A 20,583-nucleotide genomic window follows, 5' to 3' on the forward strand; every position below is an offset into this window, starting at 1 on the left:
ATCTATTTTTGTGTGAAAAATCAAAACGCAAAAAGTGGCTCAACTGTATAGGCTACTCAGTCTACCCCTATAAACTATCGCACACCAGACGCGCGTCACTTCCAATTCAAGACAGCAGTCCAAAACTGTTTAAACGAAATCAAACAGGCAAAAGTTTAGGCAAAGGATGACAGTGGCGTCGATGAGTTTGAAGTTCGGACTCGAGTTTGAAAAAACAGAACAAACGGAAAGCGCAATATGCTGTGACGCATATCCGAACTTAATTAAGTTGCTTTCAATTGCTATTTCTATATTTGTCTTGTCAAAAATAGCGTTTATTTTAGCGCGGAGCCATGTCTTTATACAAAAAAAAAATACAAAAAAAAAAAAACCGAACTTTCCAACCCAGGCTCATGGGAAATACGTTACTCTGCCTACATTTTTGCAAAACCTAAAATACGTACCTCCAGGTACGTTTCCCTGCACTTTTCGGGTGAAAAGTCCACTAGAGGCGCTAAGTGGTATCATTTTTTCTCCGTTCCAGATGGTTAAATAAAGTTTATAAAAACAATAATATGAGTAATGTACAGACTTCTCAGTAGGCCTATACACTCATTTTAATATAAATTAGGATTTTTTCCCACGCTTTTGAGGTGCCACACAGCCCAGTCTCACGGCAGTTCGTGATATGGTCACGTCATTTAATCTACTGGTTCGTGATACTGACACGTTTATTTCGTTATTTTCGTGATATCACCATTTTTATTTTTTTATTTAATACATTTATTTGTTTACTAATGTAATGCACGATTATTTCTGCCAGTCGGGCAGCTGTTTAATCGACATTTATTCACGATATCTTATCATGTTTATGTATTTATGTTAATGTTATTATTTCGGTCTTATTGCCAGGGACGCTGGACTGCTTTGCTGTTTATTGATTTAAAAAAAAAAGTATAAACGACTACACGAATTTTATCAGTAGGAAATCGCGTTGAAGAAGTCTCCTTCCGAACACATCGCGATATTTGGCATCAGTTCATGTGTGCCAGATGTTGGTGAGTAGCAAAATACACTGTCCTAATAATGTTTGATATATTGTCTTTTCTGATGGTCGAAATGAATCAGATTAGCTCATGTTCAGTCACTGCATTATCTGTCATCTCCACGGAGGCTTTGCGTTTCATTGCTTTCTAATTCAAAACAGGGTGATTAAACACTATCTGTCACGTGACGTGCTACAGGCCTAGACCTTCTATCAGTTAATCATATTCATATTAGGTTTAAAGTAAGTTAGTACAATTAGTTCCAAAGTGGTATTTGTAGTAGAATCACAGTAAAAACAACACTTACCTTGGTTTTACCACAGTAGCCTTAGTTTTACTGTGATAGATGTGGTAAAAGGACAGTAACCACAAAACTTACCACACTTTTACCACATTATTTGTAGTTTTAATGTGATATTTTTTGTAAATGCACACAACACTTACCATGCTTTTACCACATTATTTGTAGTTTTAATGTGATATTTGTTGTAAATGCACACAACACTTACCATGCTTTTACCACATTATTTGTAGTTTTAATGTGATATTTGTTGTAAATGCACAGTAACCACAACACTTACCATGCTTTTACCACATTATTTGTAGTTTTAATGTGATATTTTTTGTAAATGCATATTAACCACAACACTTACCATGCTTTTACCACATTATTTGTAGTTTTAATGTGATATTTGTTGTAAATGCACACAACACTTACCATGCTTTTACCACATTATTTGTAGTTTTAATGTGATATTTGTTGTAAATGCACAGTAACCACAACACTTACCATGCTTTTACCACAGTAACCTTAGTTTTACTGTGATAGGTGTGGTAAAAGGACAGTAACCACAAAACTGTCCGTGCTTTTACCTCAGTATTGGTAGTTTTAAAGTGATATTTGTTGTAAATTCATATTAATCACAACACTTATCATGCTTTTAATGCCAAATAATGTAACAAGAAATATTTGTAAGGTAAATCAGTAATTTTTCCATTAAATAATCCAATTTATTTTACATAATGATATTTTCTTTTCTCTTTTTTTTTTCAGCTGAAAAGACCAAAAGGGCCTTTCGGACTCAGTCAGCTCATTATTGTTTGAGGAGAAGTAAACGGGAGACGAAAAGCTACAAAGGCAAATATTCGCAATGGTATGTATGTGTTGGTTTTAACCCTAAATCAAACATTTCATCTATTATTTATTTTTATTTATTTTATTTATTATTTGTTGTTTCTTAAACCTTTTCTTACAAAACCCATAGCCCAATCAGTACAAACATAGTCTCAAAGTCTTAATAATTCACAAGATTTAACAAGTTGTCAAATTCGTACAATACTTGTACATAATCATGCAACTTTTACTTCTTGTGCTGTCAATGGCTAGTGCCTCAATTCCTGTACATATTTATCTCCATATTTGTAAATCAGTTGCGCACCTTCTTGGAAAGTAGTCGGATGTCCCATACACTGTCAGAAAAGTTTATATTAATAGCATTGTATTCATTATAATTATTACAAATTGGACCCTGTCTGTTGATGTTCCAATGATACATGATGTCTCTCCACAACTCATAACCTTCCTCTGTTTGCAAGAGTGCAAAAGCTAATCTGACTTGTCACATGACATCAGATACTCGATTATTTTGTCGTAATCAGATCAGTTACACTGCTGATAACTGTCCCGCTTGCATGTAAATCATGTTTTTTTTTTTAAACAAGTTTATATGATTATTGCTTGCTATTAAAGACATACTTGTTTTCGTAGAAATGACCACATATCAGTGAGCTTATTACATAAATGCATTTAACATTTAATTATGCAATACTCCTTACAGAAAAATATCCCACAGTTATGGATAAACTCACAACATCATCATCAAGTCCTGTGCTGGGCACATTGGGCAACAAGTGTCCTCCAACGTATTCGATCCGTGGACCAGTTCTCCTCATCTTCCCATGGGACACTGACATTCTTCTGGTCTTCATGAAACATCTGTCTCCATGTCTTCCTTGGTCTTCCCTGTCTCCTGCATCCTCCTAGTGGTGTCCACTTCATAACTGTTTTTGGGTGGTGTAGTTTGGGCATGCGTAGGATGTGTCCAGCGAGGTGCTCCCTTTTTTTCTGTCACAGTTTCTGAAAGTCTTTATGTGGAGTCCCACTCTTATGATCTCTGATATATGCAGAACCATTATTTAAGTTTTGGTAAAGGACATATTCATTGACATCCATTAGTTCTAGTCATGCAGCGACTTCATGACAATAGTCAAATGTATATTTCGGCAAGTGTATACAGCAGGTGTTTGTCCGAACAATTGAAGATAGTGAGAGTGTTCAGGAAAACCTTTTAAAACAAGCAATATTCATGGAGTTCTGTTTGGTGCTGAAAGAGTATTACAGAAATGACACTTGACAACTGGACATTATTCTGTGAGTTTGTTACCTTTACATTTAGATGGACTTAATGTCTTACATTTAGCTTCATTAAACCTTCGATTACAGTGGTCACTATTTATCCACTATAACTACATCTATGTTATCATTGAATGACTACCTGGTTAATGTAATTGTAATACAGGCCTACCTGTGAATGTATTTTATAGAAGCATTTTCTTGCTGACATTTATAATAATTAACTATTTTAGGTTTCCTTTCATTTAGTTACAATAAAAGTGACCAATAATCACAAGGATATAGAATTAAAGTTGAGAATGTAAAATGTTGTGCTTAAGTTTTCACCTATTTGTTCTTTAAAGGGAAGAAACAAATATATTTTCACATAACAAAGTTGAATCTCATCTTGTGGTTTGTAAAAATATAACTTCATCAGCGATTTTTTTAAATAACTGTATGTGTCACTATAATAGATTGCCCCTGTATCTGGATTTTATGTTTTGTTTACAATTATCTGATTTTTATTCTGTTGTGGATTAGTTTTGGCACTACATTTGTCTTTAAACAGTTTGACATTAAATATTGGAATTTGTTTTAAAAATTGTGTGCATTCATTATGCTTTTGTTACATTTTGTTATATAATATACTGGATATACTATACATACATTGTAAATGTTAGTAGCACTTTAGTACATGCAATTATCTTTAATTAAAAAAACTGCAAACTACCCTGCCATTGCTTTCTCTTTCAAATGTATGCATCAGTCTAATCAAATAAGCAAATTTGTGTCATGATCATATGAATCCAACGTTTTTGGATGGTAACCACACAAAGGAGTCTTTTTGTTTTTAAATGTGAGTTTTTTAATTTAATTAGAAACAATACATATTTAACAGCCCAAATATTAAATATTTAAGGAATCTATCCCTGCAGCCGGAACTGGAAGAGATCTGTCATCATTTACCATAATTGGGCAAGTAAGTGTGACGCATCTGTTCAGCTGGGTTGTTATTGGCTGTGACTTTATCGCAGAACTCGCTGTGATTGGACTATCTTTTAACCCATATAAAACGGCGCTTCATGTTACAAAGTATGTTTTGGTGTTATTATTACGTTAGTTATACCTTAAGGTAACTAGAAAGTGTCTCTATGTTGTGAGAAATTTCTCTTTTACCGAGATCCCAACCCTAACCTAGCATGTCTGCACATTTCAATGAACTACAGCACAAGGCTTCCTGTTCCATTGATATAATGACAGAGATATGTGGGTAATGTAGTTTAAAACGTTTAGTAATGAAACAGTAAATGTTAAATAAATAATATCTTTAATGGGCAACTGGATATCTAAATTTGTTAATTGTGCAAACCTTTATGATATATATGAGGGATAGGTTGCAATTTGATATTTTACTGCGAGCACTTTTAAAATAACCTTTATGCCAGCTTGCCATATATGTCTGAAAACTGTGCCCAACATTATTTAGTAAACATAGCATAAGCAGTTGTCCTTCATATTGTCTCTTTGATACACTAACCGGACTTTGAGTTACAGCCATTTGAAATGTGCTTTCTTTTGCTCTTCTGGGGGCCGTTGCTGGGCCCCTGAGGGTGGACGGGCAGTACAGTCTACACAGATTTTAGATTTTGAACTATTACTATATCACAAGGATAATGCACCGTTCAGTAAAACAACAAAACAGTGCCAAAATATCCTTTTCACCCCATCTGACTGCTGATTATTTGCCTGACATCAGTAATGTCTATGCTTTCATTTTAAATGCAGTAGTAGATGTACTAGAATGATCAACATGGATCATCTTCAATTATACTTAAAGTGTTTGTAGCAAGATAGCCCACTGCAGCCTCTTGTTATTCACACACCTTCTCTTTATTTCACTGAAAACTGGCATACATGCAAGTATGTGCAACTTTTGCTGCATTGTTGTCCCAAATATCATTAACCACAACAAAATGTTTATGTCCTAAGTAAAATAATTATGGTAATTAATTATATTTAGTTGTTTTTAAATTATGAACTAAGCTAAATAAGAAATTCAAATTTCTCAAATAAAATTCTGTCCCAAACACCACTTTCAATACACAATATTCACCATACTTTATTACACAACACTTTATTTGAGGACACAACATAAAGTTGATAAAGTAGCATAAAGACAAATGAGATTCAAGATAAATAACAATGAGCTTTCAAAAATACATTAACATCAAATTAATCCATTCACAACTGCTGAAGCCACACAAATGAGTGCCAGAGAATCCTATTCAGTCACCTATGATACAGAAAACAGATTTTATATTGTGTTGGAAAAAATTAATTCAATATCACAGCTAAACTGGTTTCTTGCTCTTCCCTGTACGTCTCTATCGTGTTCGTGTTCTTCAGTTTGTTCGTGAAAACAGTTTGTTCAGTTGTGCCCTACAGTACAACTGATGAGCAGAAGATGTGATTACTGATGTGGTGTAGCTTTTTCTCAGAGGAAGAAGTCTCAACATCCCATCGTCAGGCGTTCTCCAGTCCTGCTCTGTAAGTAAAACAAAAAACACAAACAATTCAAATTAAACTGTTTAATGGACAGTCAGGTCAGCTTATGTTCTGTGTTATTTAAAGCTACATTGTGTAAGATTTTCTCCAATATAGCGGTGAAATTGTATAAGACTACCAACTGAATATTACTTTCTAGCCCCTCCCATTCCGAGGGCGTTTTAACTCCTACGGTGGCCGTATTATTATGAGTAATCTCCCCCTCGCATTCGTCACGGTGCCACTAAGTAAAGGCTCGAAAGGCGAAGCTTGAATTTCCAGGTATGTCCCTCTTTGGCTAATGTATTTTCAAGATGGAGGCGCAACATGGCTGCCGCCATTCGAGCGACTCGCTCATATGTATTCTGAATGGCAGATTCTACACTTACGAGAGTACTTGATTAGTTGGTGGAAGTAATTACACATGAATGAGCACATATAATTTTGAAAGAACAAAGTGTTTTTTTGCAAAGAATCAACATAAAAAATGACACAGTGTAGCTTTATTTAAAGCAGTGATGGGCTACTCTGGCCCTCAGGGTCCACTGTCCTGCAGATTTAGCTCCAACCTCGAACCATCCTGCCTATTGTCTACAAGTAAACCTGAAGACTTTGGTTAAAATGTTCAGATGTGCTCAATTAGGGTTGGAGGTAAACTCTCCACCTCAAAAAGGAGAACGCAAAAGGGCCAGAGTTGCCTGTTCCTTATTTAAATTTACAAAGCAGCAGTCAGTACATTATATAATATACACATTGAAGTATTATATATATATAATATTGCAGCACATAATATAAGCTAAGTACTGAAGAAAAACAGTTTAACCCATATAAAAATCGAGTGATAATCTGTACAATGTAAAATTGTCAAGATCAAATTATGTAATACACAGCATTGTTTGAATACAAGACATACCAATGGACTTGCGCACCTTTCTGTCTTCTTTGGGCACCAGATGTTTCTTCCTCACCCGAAACAAAGGACTTATTCGATTAGCTTGAGTTGATATAAGGACTGGTCTTCCTTCTCTGCTGTAAAACAAGAAAGTCTCCACTTACTCTATGTGCAATTACTATTGTTCTTGAAACATACCAATTAACACAGTTATAATTAAGTTAATTTACCATACGATTCAGGGGAGAACATTTGATGAGTAAATACTGATTGAAATATTATAGAAACTTTACCTGGGAAGGGCTGATCACGGCAAGATTTGCTGCGACTCACTAGTAGATCTTGTGAGGGTTGGTTCCTAAAAGAGCTGTTGAGTTTGATATTGTAGAGCTTTAAAAAAGACAATCCTGCAAAACAGAAAGGAAGGTCATTTTAATACATTACTTGCAAGTAGTCAGTTTATATATAACATTAGGATTTATTTATGTAAGGAGTGTTGCATAATTATATATTAAAAGCATTTTTATGTAATAAGTTCACTGATATGTGAGCATTTCTATGAATAAAAATATGTCTTTAATAGCATGCAATAATCATATGAACTTAAAAAAGTGATTATGATAACATGACATAATATGTTACATGATAACGTAAAAAAACAACAACATGATTTACATGCAAACGGGACAGTTATCAGCAGTGTAACTGATATGATTACGACAAAATAATCGAGTATCTGATGTCATGTGACAAGTCAGATTAGCTTTTGCACTCTTGCAAACAGAGGAAGGTTATGAGTTGTGGAGAGACATCATGTATCATTGGAACATCAACAGACAGGGTCCAATTTGTAATAATTATAATGAATACAATGCTATTAATATAAACTTTTCTGACAGTGTATGGGACATCCGACTACTTTCCAAGAAGGTGCGCAACTGATTTACAAATATGGAGATAAATATGTACAGGAATTGAGGCACTAGCCATTGACAGCACAAGAAGTAAAAGCTGCATGATTATGTACAAGTATTGTACGAATTTGACAACTTGTTAAATCTTGTGAATTATTAAGACTTTGAGACTATGTTTGTACTGATTGGGCTATGGGTTTTGTAAGAAAAGGTTTAAGAAACAACAAATGATTGATAAAATGTTTGATTTAGGCTTAAAACCAACACATACATACCATTGCGAATATTTGCCTTTGTAGCTTTTCGTCTCCCGTTTACTTCTCCTCAAACAATAATGAGCTGACTGAGTCCGAAAGGCCCTTTTGGTCTTTTCAGCTAAAAAGAGAGAAAAGAAAATATCATTATATATAATATATCGGATTATTTAATGGAAAAATTACTGATTTACCTTACAAATATTTGTTGTTTCATTATTAGAAATTAAAAGCATGATAAGTGTAGTGATTAATATGCATTTACAACAAATATCACTTTAAAACTACCAATACTGAGGTAAAAGCACGGACAGTTTTGTGGTTACTGTCCTTTTACCACACCTATCACAGTAAAACTAAGATTACTGTGGTAAAAGCATGGTAAGTGTTGTGGTTACTGTGCATTTACAACAAATATCACATTAAAACTACAAATAATGTGGTAAAAGCATGGTAAGTGTTGTGTGCATTTACAACAAATATCACATTAAAACTACAAATAATGTGGTAAAAGCATGGTAAGTGTTGTGGTTAATATGCATTTACAAAAAATATCACATTAAAACTACAAATAATGTGGTAAAAGTGTGGTAAGTTTTGTGGTTACTGTCCTTTTACCACATCTATCACAGTAAAACTAAGGCTACTGTGGTAAAACCAAGGTAAGTGTTGTTTTTACTGTGATTCTACTACAAATACCACTTTGGAACTAATTGTACTAACTTACTTTAAACCTAATATGAATATGATTAACTGATAGAAGGTCTAGGCCTGTAGCACGTCACGTGACAGATAGTGTTTAATCACCCTGTTTTGAATTAGAAAGCAATGAAACGCAAAGCCTCCGTGGAGATGACAGATAATGCAGTGACTGAACATGAGCTAATCTGATTCATTTCGACCATCAGAATATACATTATATCACGCATTATTAGTACAGTGTATTTTCGACTACTTACCAACATCTGGGACACATGAACTGATGCCAAATATCGCGATGTGTTCGGAAGGAGACTTCTTCAACGCGATTTCCTACTGATAAAATTCGCGTAGTCGTTTATACTTTTTTTTTTTTTTTTAAATCAACAGCAAAACAGTCCAGCTTCCCTGGCAATAAGACCGAAATAATAACATTAAAATAAATACAAATATAAACATGATCAGATATCGTGAATAAATGCCGATTAAACTGCTTTCTCTGCTGCAGCACGCCTGGCAGAAAGAATCGTGCATTACATTACTAAAAAAATAAATAGGCTAAATAAAAATGCTGATATCACGAAAATAATGAAATAAACGTGTCAGTATCACGAACCAGTAGATTAAATGACGTGACCATATCACGAACTGCCGTGAGACTGGGCTGTGTGGCACCTCAAAAGCGTGGAAATAATTCCTAATTTATATTAAAATGAGTGTATAGGCCTACGGAGAAGTCTGAACATTACTCATATTATTGTTTTTATAAACTTTATTTAACCATCTGGAACGGAGAAAAAATGATACCACTTAGCGCCTCTAGTGGACTTTTCACTCGAAAAGTGCAGGGAAACGTACCTGGAGGTACGTATTTCAGGTTTTGCAAAAATGTAGGCAGAGTAACGTATTTCCCATGAGCCTGGGTTGGAACTTTCCTATGTCAGTTATTCGTGCTATTCGTGAACCACAGTATGTGCCTTACCTCATGTCTTATCCAGTAAGAAATAACAATTGAGAAGCTATTGTGGGGATTAAGAACCAGAAGTTCAGAACCAAGCTAACTGAACTGAGCTTTGGATATAGTGTGAGCCCCTTTATTAATATGCCTGGAGGTGAGGATTATTACAAACATTGTCAAATTCTCTAAGTATTCCATGATCTAATTCATAGTATCTCAATTATAATTACAAATTAATTGTATTCGGTTTTGTTGTAGACACTAAAACAGTCCAGTAAATAGTCAAACTCATTTTTATGTTGAAATAATGAAGATTTCTGTGCCACCCCAACTGGTTGCTGGCTCCTGTCTGGCCCCTTAAAATCCTGGCTCCGCCGGACAAAATATGTTCATGCAGAGATATTTGTATAGACCTATATTTATTTATATGACAGAGCAATAGGTTTGGATGTTTTGTTAATGGTATTTATTCCTGCAAAATAAAAGGCTGATAACTTGCACTTTGTGATTAAGAAGAATGAGTGAATGTAGGAAATAGTTCAAAAAGTCCAGGGGCCCCTTATAGTCTTAATGCGGCACTGCTAGTAGGCTACGGTCCAACCGAGAGCTCAAAATATAGAAATTGAAAATCTGAATAGAATGAGTCATTTTTTATGTTTGTACGGTAAAATACAAAGGCCTGCCATGCACCCATTTTAAGACATTACAGAAGAAAATGTAAAAAAAAAAAAAAAAAACTAGTTAGAGAGATTTTTTCCTTCACACAGCATTTAAAAAAGTCCATGTTCAATCATTTAAAATGAAAAATGAAAGGTAATACGCAAAAATTGTTTTAATAACTTCATGCTGATCTTCATTATTGTATGTGCAGGGAAAAATACCTGAAGTACATCTGTGGTCAGCCCCGTTTCATCCCACTTTAGGTATGTTTGACTTCCCATAGTATTGTATATTCTCTAGAAGGGACCAAGGAGGGGTGGGTGGGTGAAGTCAGGGAGGCTCAGGTAGGTCAGAAGTCCTAGTATAGGACCAGAGAGAATCAGGCAGGTCTGAAATTCTGGCTGAAGGCCGGGGTGGGTCAGGCGTGTCTGGATGCTTGACTGGGGTCGGTAGCCTGAGGGGGAACTTGAGTGGGACCAGCAGAACAGGAAACTCGAGTTGGACCATCCGAACTGGCAGATCAGACTCGAGCATGACAGGAATCAGGGTGAAAAATGGGAACAAAATGAAGGTGACAGTCCCAATGGGAGTTCGGCTGCCAGTGTGGGCATTGGTCTGGCCAGCCTTCAGGTAGGGAACAAGGGTCATGGTGGAACAGTTCCAGGGTTTAAGAGGGGGCCAGGATCGGCCTCTGGGCAGGCAGTGGGCTCTGGGAAGCAGTGTTAATTTCGTTTTTTCACAGATGAAAATGAGACGATAAAAAAAGACAAAAAAAGTTTTAAAAGACAAAAACTATGGCGAAAGTCTATTGACATTCGCCAACTGATAAAAACTAGATGGAAAATGTTAGGTAGGGAAGATTTGGGAAGAGATCCAATCAGAAGTGATTGCCTGCGTTTGTGGTAGATCATGCGCACATTTGAATTGAAACGTGCTGATCTACCCGGTGGGACATGATTTGGCAAAGCAGATCGCGAGTAGCCTACTCAATTGAGCTCTCTTTTGCATCTGAATGGGCAAATACACACAGCATGTCTATGTACGTTTAGGACAGTATTCACGAAAACACAGTTGGTTATGTCTTTACACAATGTATAGTTGTGAGAATATTGGATGTGCATGAGGGCAATTGGATCCACACATTCATTCGGTCTTAAAGTGACAGTGTGTAATAAACCTAATGCCGTCTGTGCCCTTAATATTAATCAGAACAAAAGAAAAAAAAGCCTTCACTGCTCTTTAATAAGGGTTAATTCAAATAAATATGTCTGCTTGAAAGAATAAAGAATGATGAATGCAAGTTATAAAGAATGCATATATCCTTAATTGAAAAGAAGACTGTTCTACTTTAGGAGAAGTGGTTTAATATCATTTTAAGATATGTTTTATGTCACAGCAGTTACATCTTTGTTGTATTGCATGTTCAAACTTTAAAATCATCATTCATATTAACAGGTATTCATTAATATTAATAGATTTTTTTTCTCTGGGAGTATATAATGGGTTTGGAAATTCTATTGAAACACTAATGCATTACAATTTAACTAAACCCATTAGATTTCAGACATTCCAAACATTTCAGATGAATAAAACTAAATGGCATTTTTTGGTCAAACTAAATCAAAATTTGCTGTCAAAATTAACAATGCTGGGAAGGCCTCAGGAGTTGGGGAGAGTGGGGTGATTTGTGCCAGGGGGGAAGTTGATCCACCCCTTGTTTTTGGAAAACCATAGAAGAAATTGGTCATGTGACCACATAATTTTGGAAAGCCATCCATTTTACATATCCTCCCAAGAAGAGAGACACATGGCATGAGATGTAAGCACATTTTAGCTAAAAAAAAATGTTTTTTTCCTTTCAAAGTAAAATTTCTATGATTAAGGTTTTTTGATTGTTGTGTCTGAACAATTATTGACAAGTTTGAAAACATTTCATACATGTTTTAGGGCTTTAGCAGGCTACACAATGAGTCTATATAGTTAGCATGATGTTAGCTCTTAACTGCTGGATCATGCTAGTTTTTCCAAACTTGTGGGTCTGGGGTGATTTGTGCCAAAGGGCCTGGGTTAAATTGTGCCAGTGGCACCTCCACTTATAATTATTTTCAACATATTATTAATTTGTAATTGTACATTGTACTCTTACATTTTAGCGCTTAAACTATGTGACATTCTTTTAGACCAAAACTTGGTTGTACAGGCAGAAGGGAGCAGAAGTTTATATTCCCCTGCAGCATTGAAAAGTGGGATGTTAAGTAGTAGGCCAGACCACCTAGACCTACATTCTCACAGGGGATAATCTGGAGTAGTGAGGAGATGGGCATCCCTCATCAGTGTTTGACTTAGGCCTACCTGCCATTTGTTTAATTTAGCTAACACTGATTTGATTCAGTTTTGAATTTGCACTATGTTATTAAAGATAAGTTTTATTAAGTTTTTAAGTGGCCTAAGTAACAATAGGATGTTTAGAAATTAGCCTAGTCACTTTATTCTTATATGTTACATAATTGACAGACAGCCCAGACAACACATTCTATGTATGTCAACAGGCATCTATTGCCAAAGCCTTCATTCACAAATATCATATATTGTGTATTTAATTGGACTTATTATAACAGTTTAATAGGGTATCCAAATATCCAAATGAACCTTACATTAGTATTTTTGTATTGAATTTGTCTTGCTTTCATATAGCATTACAGTTCATAACATTACAATGTTCTGTTTTACTTCAGAAATCACTGGCACAATTTACCCCAACGTATTCCCCCCAAAGGCACAACTTGCCCAGCACCAGGGGCAAGTTGTGCCACGAGACCACTTTTTTCCCAAAAGCTATATTTCTGAAACAATTTATTTCAGACCCAAAGTTATTGTTCTCAGGGATGCACCACATCCTAAAATATATGTACATCCTTAAGTTGAAGGCATTACTGTCATGGCCTCACTTTAAAGTCACTTTGAGTAAAAACTGGCTCAACTCACCCCACTTTCCCCTACAGACAGGACAGGAGACAGCCAGCTGAGAGGTGTGTGTTGCCCCGGAACGCAGGGCAATCATGGCAGGCAAAAAACACCCTGTGGGCTATGGCAGGACTGACAGGGGAAAGGTTGCTCAGGAAAGGCAGTTAACGGGCTCCGAGGCAGCCTCCAGGCTTGGAGCTGATGCTGTGTGAGTGGGCCAGACAGACAAAAGGTTAGTGACAAAGAGAGAAAGGGCAACATCTTCGGACATGACAGGGAATCCAGGAACCGACAGACTTGACGCTATAGACCTTATTCACAGCAGCGCCATCTTTGATTTTTAACGGGAATGAAAGTGAGGTTGTGAGGGATAGACATACATTCCTCAATACCTAAACTTCTGGTAGCATACCTTAAATACAGTGTAACCATAGCTTAAACTCATTGTCAACTTTGGACTTTTTTTGCAATTCTGTAACACACAGCAAAACACTACACATGCTTTCTTACATTAGACACTTTGTTCAAAAATGAAATCACCTGTTATCATTGGGAAAACACTGTTCAAGATGCAAAACCCATCTGGCAATTGTATGCACTTACATACACACCTGAAAACACTTTCACAGAAAACAGAACACCAATCGGTGTGAGCCTTAGCACTACAAATAGGCCTCAGGTAAGCCATTTTGAGAACTTTGCAAGCATGCAGCCAATGAGAGTCAGAGTAAGAGGAGGACAAAGAGAGAGAGAGGAGTCGGACGTGGAAGAACACGAGGACCAGTGCAGAGACATATATCAGATGACATCAGGGCTACTCTGGTGGACCATTTGTGATAAATCATGGCCTGCCCATGAGGGAGGCTGGGTAAAGAGTCCACCCTAATCTCAGTCGCTACACAGTAGCATCGATAATAAGGAAATTCTGACTGGAGAACAGGTATATCTTCAAGTTTCTACTCCAGACTGTACCTACTGTATGTGTCACATGATTCATATTACTGCAATAACCTTTACTATACAAAAATGGGTAGTGCTGTGAAGTATATGTAAATGAATACCATTGTGATGTTACAGTACTGTGTACAGATTAAAAGTATAGTATGTGAAAAATAACCAAACCAATGAAATCTTGTGGTGGCATTTTCTACAGAATGGTTGGACGACCTCTTCAAGGTGGAAGGGAACGGCTCTTCACTCAACAACAAGAGCTTGACATCATTGAAATGGTGCGAGAAAATAATGCAATCCGACTTCGTGAGTTGCAACAACGCATAATTGCAAATAGAAATGTATTCAACAGGGTCAGCATTTCTACACTAAGTCGCATCCTACAGAAACGTAACTTCAGAATGAAGCAGCTGTACAGGGTGCCATTTGAGAGGTCAGGGTCAAGGATCTGGGCCATGATAATGTGCAGGTATGTGTCACTTTACTATATATTGTGATTTGGGAATGAGGGTTTATGCTGCCACCTGCCCTGCCAGTAGCTTGTAGTTTTTGTCTTTACTGACCCAACCCAGCCCCTACTTGTGTGAAAATATACATTGTAGTTTCTGTATGTGTTTTCAATAACACTTTTCAATATTTTCTGTTACAGACAGTTCTGGATTTTGATGCCACCGAACTGCCACATGAGTTCATCTACGTGGATGAGGCAAGCTTCAATCTGGCCAAACCAGGCGTAGGGGCCATAACGTTGTTGGACAAAGGGCTGTTGTAAATGCCCCTGCAGCAGCGTAGGGGAAATATCACCTTGTGTGCTGCAATTAGTGTTCAAGGAGTTCTGCATCACCATGCCACTCTAGGTCCCTACAATACAGGACAGATCATTGCATTTCTACATACAGTTGTGCAGAACAGACCAGAGCAGCCCAGGTTTGTTGTCATCTGGGATAATGTTAGTTTCCACCGGGCTGCTCTGGTCCGAGATTGGTTCAACAACCATAACCATTTCACACTTTTATGCCTTTCCCCGATGCCTAGCCCACACATGGACATTGCCTGTGATGTTGACGAGGTCTTGTGGCTGGATCAGAAAAGAAGGCGGAATCCATAAGCCCCCAGCCCCCCACCCCACACACACACACACACACACACACACACACACACACACACACAGAGGTTTTTTTCCCCAAATAGCAATTTATCCAGTAATTGTTTTTGTTTTTTTTACTTTTGTTTTGTTGCAAAATTTGATGATTTGTGATTCTATATTTTTTATTTCTGTAAGAATGTTTGTTTTTTGGAAAAACTCTTGTTTAATTACTGCAGAAATTCTACTTTTGAGTTTTACAGAAGACTGAGTCTGAGAAAATGACAATAAAAATAGAAACACAAAGACTGCAGTGTTTTATATAAAGCCCATCAGTGTGTGGCTGGTGATATGAAAGAGTAATTCAAATGGTGCATGTGTGTATGGTTTTGTTGCAAGAATTTCATTTTTAGAAAGGAGTGTTAAGTTTTGATTTGATTTGATTTTAGTTGTTTATCTCCAAGTGCTATGTCTGATTGGCTTGTGTGTAAAATTCTGCAAAAAGTGTGTAAGTAATGGGCAAAAACTGTAATATTCAACAATAATATTGATCTGCCATTGACAGTATTATATAAGAACTGAAATGAGCTGGATGATGACATCACGGTTTAGGCTACTCCAAAGCGGCTATATATATATATATATATATATATATATATATATATATATATATATATATATATATATACATACAGGTCCTTCTAAAAAAATTAGCATATTGTGATAAAGTTCATTATTTTCCATAATGTAATGATAAAAATTAAACTTTCATATATTTTAGATTCATTGCACACCAACTGAAATATTTCAGGTCTTTTATTGTTTTAATACTGATGATTTTGGCATACAGCTCATGAAAACCCAAAATTCCTGTCTCAAAAAATTAGCATATTTCATCCAACCAATAAAAGAAGTGTTTTTAATACAAAAAAAAAAGTCAACCTTCAAATAATTATGTTCAGTTATGCACTCAATACTTGGTCGGGAATCCTTTTGCAGAAATGACTGCTTCAATGCGGCGTGGCATGGAGGCAATCAGCCTGTGGCACTGCTGAGGTGTTATGGAGGCCCAGGATGCTTCGATAGCGGCCTTAAGCTCATCCAGAGTGATGGGTCTTGCGTCTCTCAACTTTCTCTTCACAATATCCCACAGATTCTCTATGGGGTTCAGGTCAGGAGAGTTGGCAGGCCAATTGAGCACAGTAATACCATGGTCAGTAAACCATTTACCAGTGGTTTTGGCACTGTGAGCAGGTGCCAGGTCGTGCTGAAAAATCAAATCTTCATCTCCATAAAGCTTTTCAGCAGATGGAAGCATGAAGCGCTCCAAAATCTCCTGATAGCTAGCTGCATTGACCCTGCCCTTGATAAAACACAGTGGACCAACACCAGCAGCTGACATGGCACCCCAGACCATCACTGACTGTGGGTACTTGACACTGGACTTCAGGCATTTTGGCATTTCCTTCTCCCCAGTCTTCCTCCAGACTCTGGCACCTTGATTTCCGAATGACATGCAAATCTGAGCAACAGTCCAGTGCTGCTTCTCTGTAGCCCAGGTCAGGCGCTTCTGCCGCTGTTTCTGGTTCAAAAGTGGCTTGACCTGGGGAATGTGGCACCTGTAGCCCATTTCCTGCACACGCCTGTGCACGGTGGCTCTGGATGTTTCTACTCCAGACTCAGTCCACTGCTTCTGCAGGTCCCCCAAGGTCTGGAATCGGTCCTTCTCCACAATCTTCCTCAGGGTCTGCTCACCTCTTCTCGTTGTGCAGAGTTTTTTGCTACACTTTTTCCTTCCCACAGACTCCCCACTGAGGTGCCTTGATACAGCACTCTGGGAACAGCCTATTTGTTCAGAAATTTCTTTCTGTCTTACCCTCTTGCTTGAGGGTGTCAATGATGGCCTTCTGGACAGCAGTCAGGTCGGCAGTCTTACCCATGATTGCGGTTTTGAGTAATGAAACAGGCTGGGAGTTTTTAAAAGCCTCAAGAATCTTTTGTAGGTGTTTAGAGTTAATTAGTTGATTCAGATGATTAGGTTAATAGCTCGTTTAGAGACCCTTTTCATGATATGCTAATTTTTTGAGACAGGAATTTTGGGTTTTCATGAGCTGTATGCCAAAATCATCAGTATTAAAACAATAAAATACCTGAAATATTTCAGTTGGTGTGCAATGAATCTAATAAATATGAAAGTTTAATTTTTATCATTACATTATGGAAAATAATGAACTTTATCACAATATGCTAATTTTTTGAGAAGGACCTGTATATATATATATATATTTATATGAACTAAATAAATGATAATCACTGAACTTAAGCTGGACTGTGACGCTATTTTCTTCTGGAAACAAACTTTTTTTTTTGCATTATTTTCCCGTTATCTCTGTAAAGCTGCTTTGAAACAATCTGTAGGCTATTGTAAAAAGCATAATATAAATAAATGTGACTTAACTTGACTTGACATACATGGGGTGATGCACAGATAAGGCAGGGATATTCTTTCCTCCTCCTCCTCTCCCCAAAGCGGTCATCAGAGGACTGGAGACTTGACTGTTTGTAAGGGAAAGCGGGGGAGGACAAGAGGAAGGAGACCACCTTCACCACAGTTGTAAACAAATCCAACAAACCCCCAATAGGACCAGAACCCCTGCCTTCCCATCTCCCAAGCGCTAATGGGCTCGTTCAGGGCGCTATTAAAAAATGTCCTTGAGTGCCATGTTGTGTAGGTTGAGCCCCCCACAGCAATGATGATGAATTGGTGGTCGAAGTGAGACGAGCTTGCCATAGCGCTCCATCGACTGACGAGCAGAGGGGCACAGGGTGGGAGATGGAAATAAGACGCCCATACATCCGTCCTCTTCTGGCCAGATTGTTATGTCACGAGTTGAATTAATGGTGAAGTGAGGACTCAAGAATGCAGAGGAATATGGGCTTTATAAATATAAAAGTAAAACAAAACACAAATAGAAACTATCCCATGGGGGAAAACACTACAGGTCAGACTTTACTAGACAGGAAACATACACGACAGAAATCATCAGACAGACAGGGTAACAACAGCATGCGACAACGATATGGCACAGGACAGTAAACACAAGGGGAATAAATAGAACAGCAAACAAGGTAGGCAAGTCTGTCTGAAATACAATGGGATCATCGCTCTCACCTCAATGGCTGGGTGAAGTCCCAGCCGTCTATTTCAGGTGATGGCCAACACTCGCGCATTACAAGTCCTGTCACGAATCACACACAGAAGAGAGAGAGATCCAGTAGCAGATAATTTATTAAAGGGTAATCCGTACTCACAATCCAGTCCAGGCACAGGTCAAAATCCAAAAAGGTAATCCAAAACATAAAAGACAAACACAAAAAACAGGCTCAAAGACGACAGAAGTGTGGTGACAATATACAACGACTCCGTGACATGGACTGACACAGACAGGGTATTTTTACACAGAACTTAACAATGTAATAAGAAACAGCTGCGTGCAATGATGAGTGATGAGAACAGACAAAGGATCGTGGGAAATGCAGTTCCAGAATGAATGGTGACAGTAAGGAAAAGAGACCTCTAGTGGACACCCGGGGAAACACAAACCAACACTGTGACATAACCCCCCCTCTACGGAGCGGCTACCAGACGCTCCAAGACCCACAAAAAACAAACAAAACAAGAGTCCAGGAGGGTGGTGGAACGGCGGAGGATCAGGGGGAGGGATGGGGGGCCAGGTCCATGAAAGGAAACAGAGACAGGGGGTGATGGTTTAGCCGGCGGCCAGGGCGAAGCAGACAGTCCATCGGGCGGCCAGGGCGAAGCAGACAGTCCATCGGGCGGCCAGGGCGAAGCAGACAGTCCATTGGGCGGCCAGGGCGAAGCAGACGACCCATTGGGCGGCCAGGGCGAAGTAGACGACCCATCGGGCGGCCAGGGGGGTGAAGACCCCTCGGGCGGCCAGGGCAGTGACGTCCAGGGCGAAGACGACCACTCGGGCGGCCATGGCGGTGACGACCAGGGCGATGACGACCCCTCGGGCAGCCAGGGCGGTGCAGACCCCTCGGGTGGCCATGGCGGTGACGACCATGCCTAAGAAGACCAATCGGGCGACCAGGGCAGTGCAGACCCCTCGGGTGGCCATGGCGGTGACGACCAGGGCAAAGACGACCACTCGGGTGGCCACGGCTCAGGAACAGACACTGGCTCAGGAACAGACACCGGCTCGGGAACAGACACCGGCTCGGGAACAGACACCGGCTCGGGAACAGACACAAGGACAGTAACAACCACAAGGACAGACACAAACATAGAAACAAACATTGGCTCAGGAGCAGACACTGGCTCCGGCTCAGGAACAACAGACACTGGCTCCGGCTCAGGAACAGCAGACACTGGCTCAGGAACAGCAGACACTGGCTCCGGCTCAGGAACAGCAGACACTGGCTCCGGCTCAGGAACAGCAGACACTGACTCCGGCTCAGGGGGAACAGACACCGGCTCGGGAACAGACACCGGCTCGGGAACAGACACAAGGACAGTAACAACCACAAGGACAGACACAAACACAGAAACAAACATTGGCTCAAGAGCAGACACTGGCTCCGGCTCAGGAACAACAGACACTGGCTCTGGCTAAGGAACAGCAGACACTGGCTCCGGCTAAGGAACAGCAGACACTGGCTCCGGCTCAGGAACAGCAGACACTGGCTCCGGCTCAGGAACAGCAGACACTGGCTCCGGCTCAGGAACAGCAGACACTGGCTCCGGCTCAGGAACAGCGGACACTGGCTCCGGCTCAGGGGGAACAGACATTGGCTCCGGCTCAGGAACAACAGGCACTGGCTCCGGCTCTCGAACAGGCACTGGCTCTGCCTCCGGCTCTGGAACAGCAGACACTGGCTCAGACACTGGCTCCAGCTCTGGGACAGGAGACACTGGCTCCGGCTCTGGGACAGCAGACACGGGCATGTCCAGGACCCGAGCCAGACACTCCAGATAGACAGGTCCATGAAGGCAGACGGAATGTGAACAGTCTCTGACTGGGCAGACGTGACGTGAACAGTCGCTCTCTGTGCAGACGTGACGTGAACAGTCTCTCGCTGGGCAGACGTGACGTGAACAGTCTCTCGCTGTGCAGACGTGACGTGAACAGTCTCTCGCTGGGCAGACGTGACGTGAACAGTCTCTCGCTGGGGATACGTGACGTGAACAGTCTCTCGCTTGGCAGACGAGACGTGACGTG

At 39.2% G+C, this 20,583-nt stretch overlaps 2 long non-coding RNA genes across 2 annotated transcripts; one reads left to right on the forward strand and one right to left on the reverse strand.

Moving 5' to 3' along the window:
* The first annotated feature begins 2,078 nt into the window (after positions 1 to 2,078).
* Positions 2,079 to 4,021, forward strand: LOC143722475 (uncharacterized). Its single transcript, XR_013196898.1, has 2 exons — positions 2,079 to 2,179; positions 2,864 to 4,021. It is a non-coding gene; the product is annotated as an uncharacterized LOC143722475 (long non-coding RNA).
* Positions 4,022 to 5,715: 1,694 nt separating this feature from the next.
* Positions 5,716 to 7,251, reverse strand: LOC143722476 (uncharacterized). Its single transcript, XR_013196899.1, has 3 exons — positions 7,150 to 7,251; positions 6,878 to 6,990; positions 5,716 to 5,965 (listed from the first exon to the last, which is right to left on the reverse strand). It is a non-coding gene; the product is annotated as an uncharacterized LOC143722476 (long non-coding RNA).
* Between the last annotated feature and the right edge of the window lie 13,332 nt (positions 7,252 to 20,583).

This window comes from Siphateles boraxobius, unplaced genomic scaffold, assembly GCF_051911475.1.
Source record: "Siphateles boraxobius isolate OS27281-9 unplaced genomic scaffold, OSU_SipBor_1 66, whole genome shotgun sequence".
NCBI classification, from domain to species: domain Eukaryota; kingdom Metazoa; phylum Chordata; class Actinopteri; order Cypriniformes; family Leuciscidae; genus Siphateles; species Siphateles boraxobius.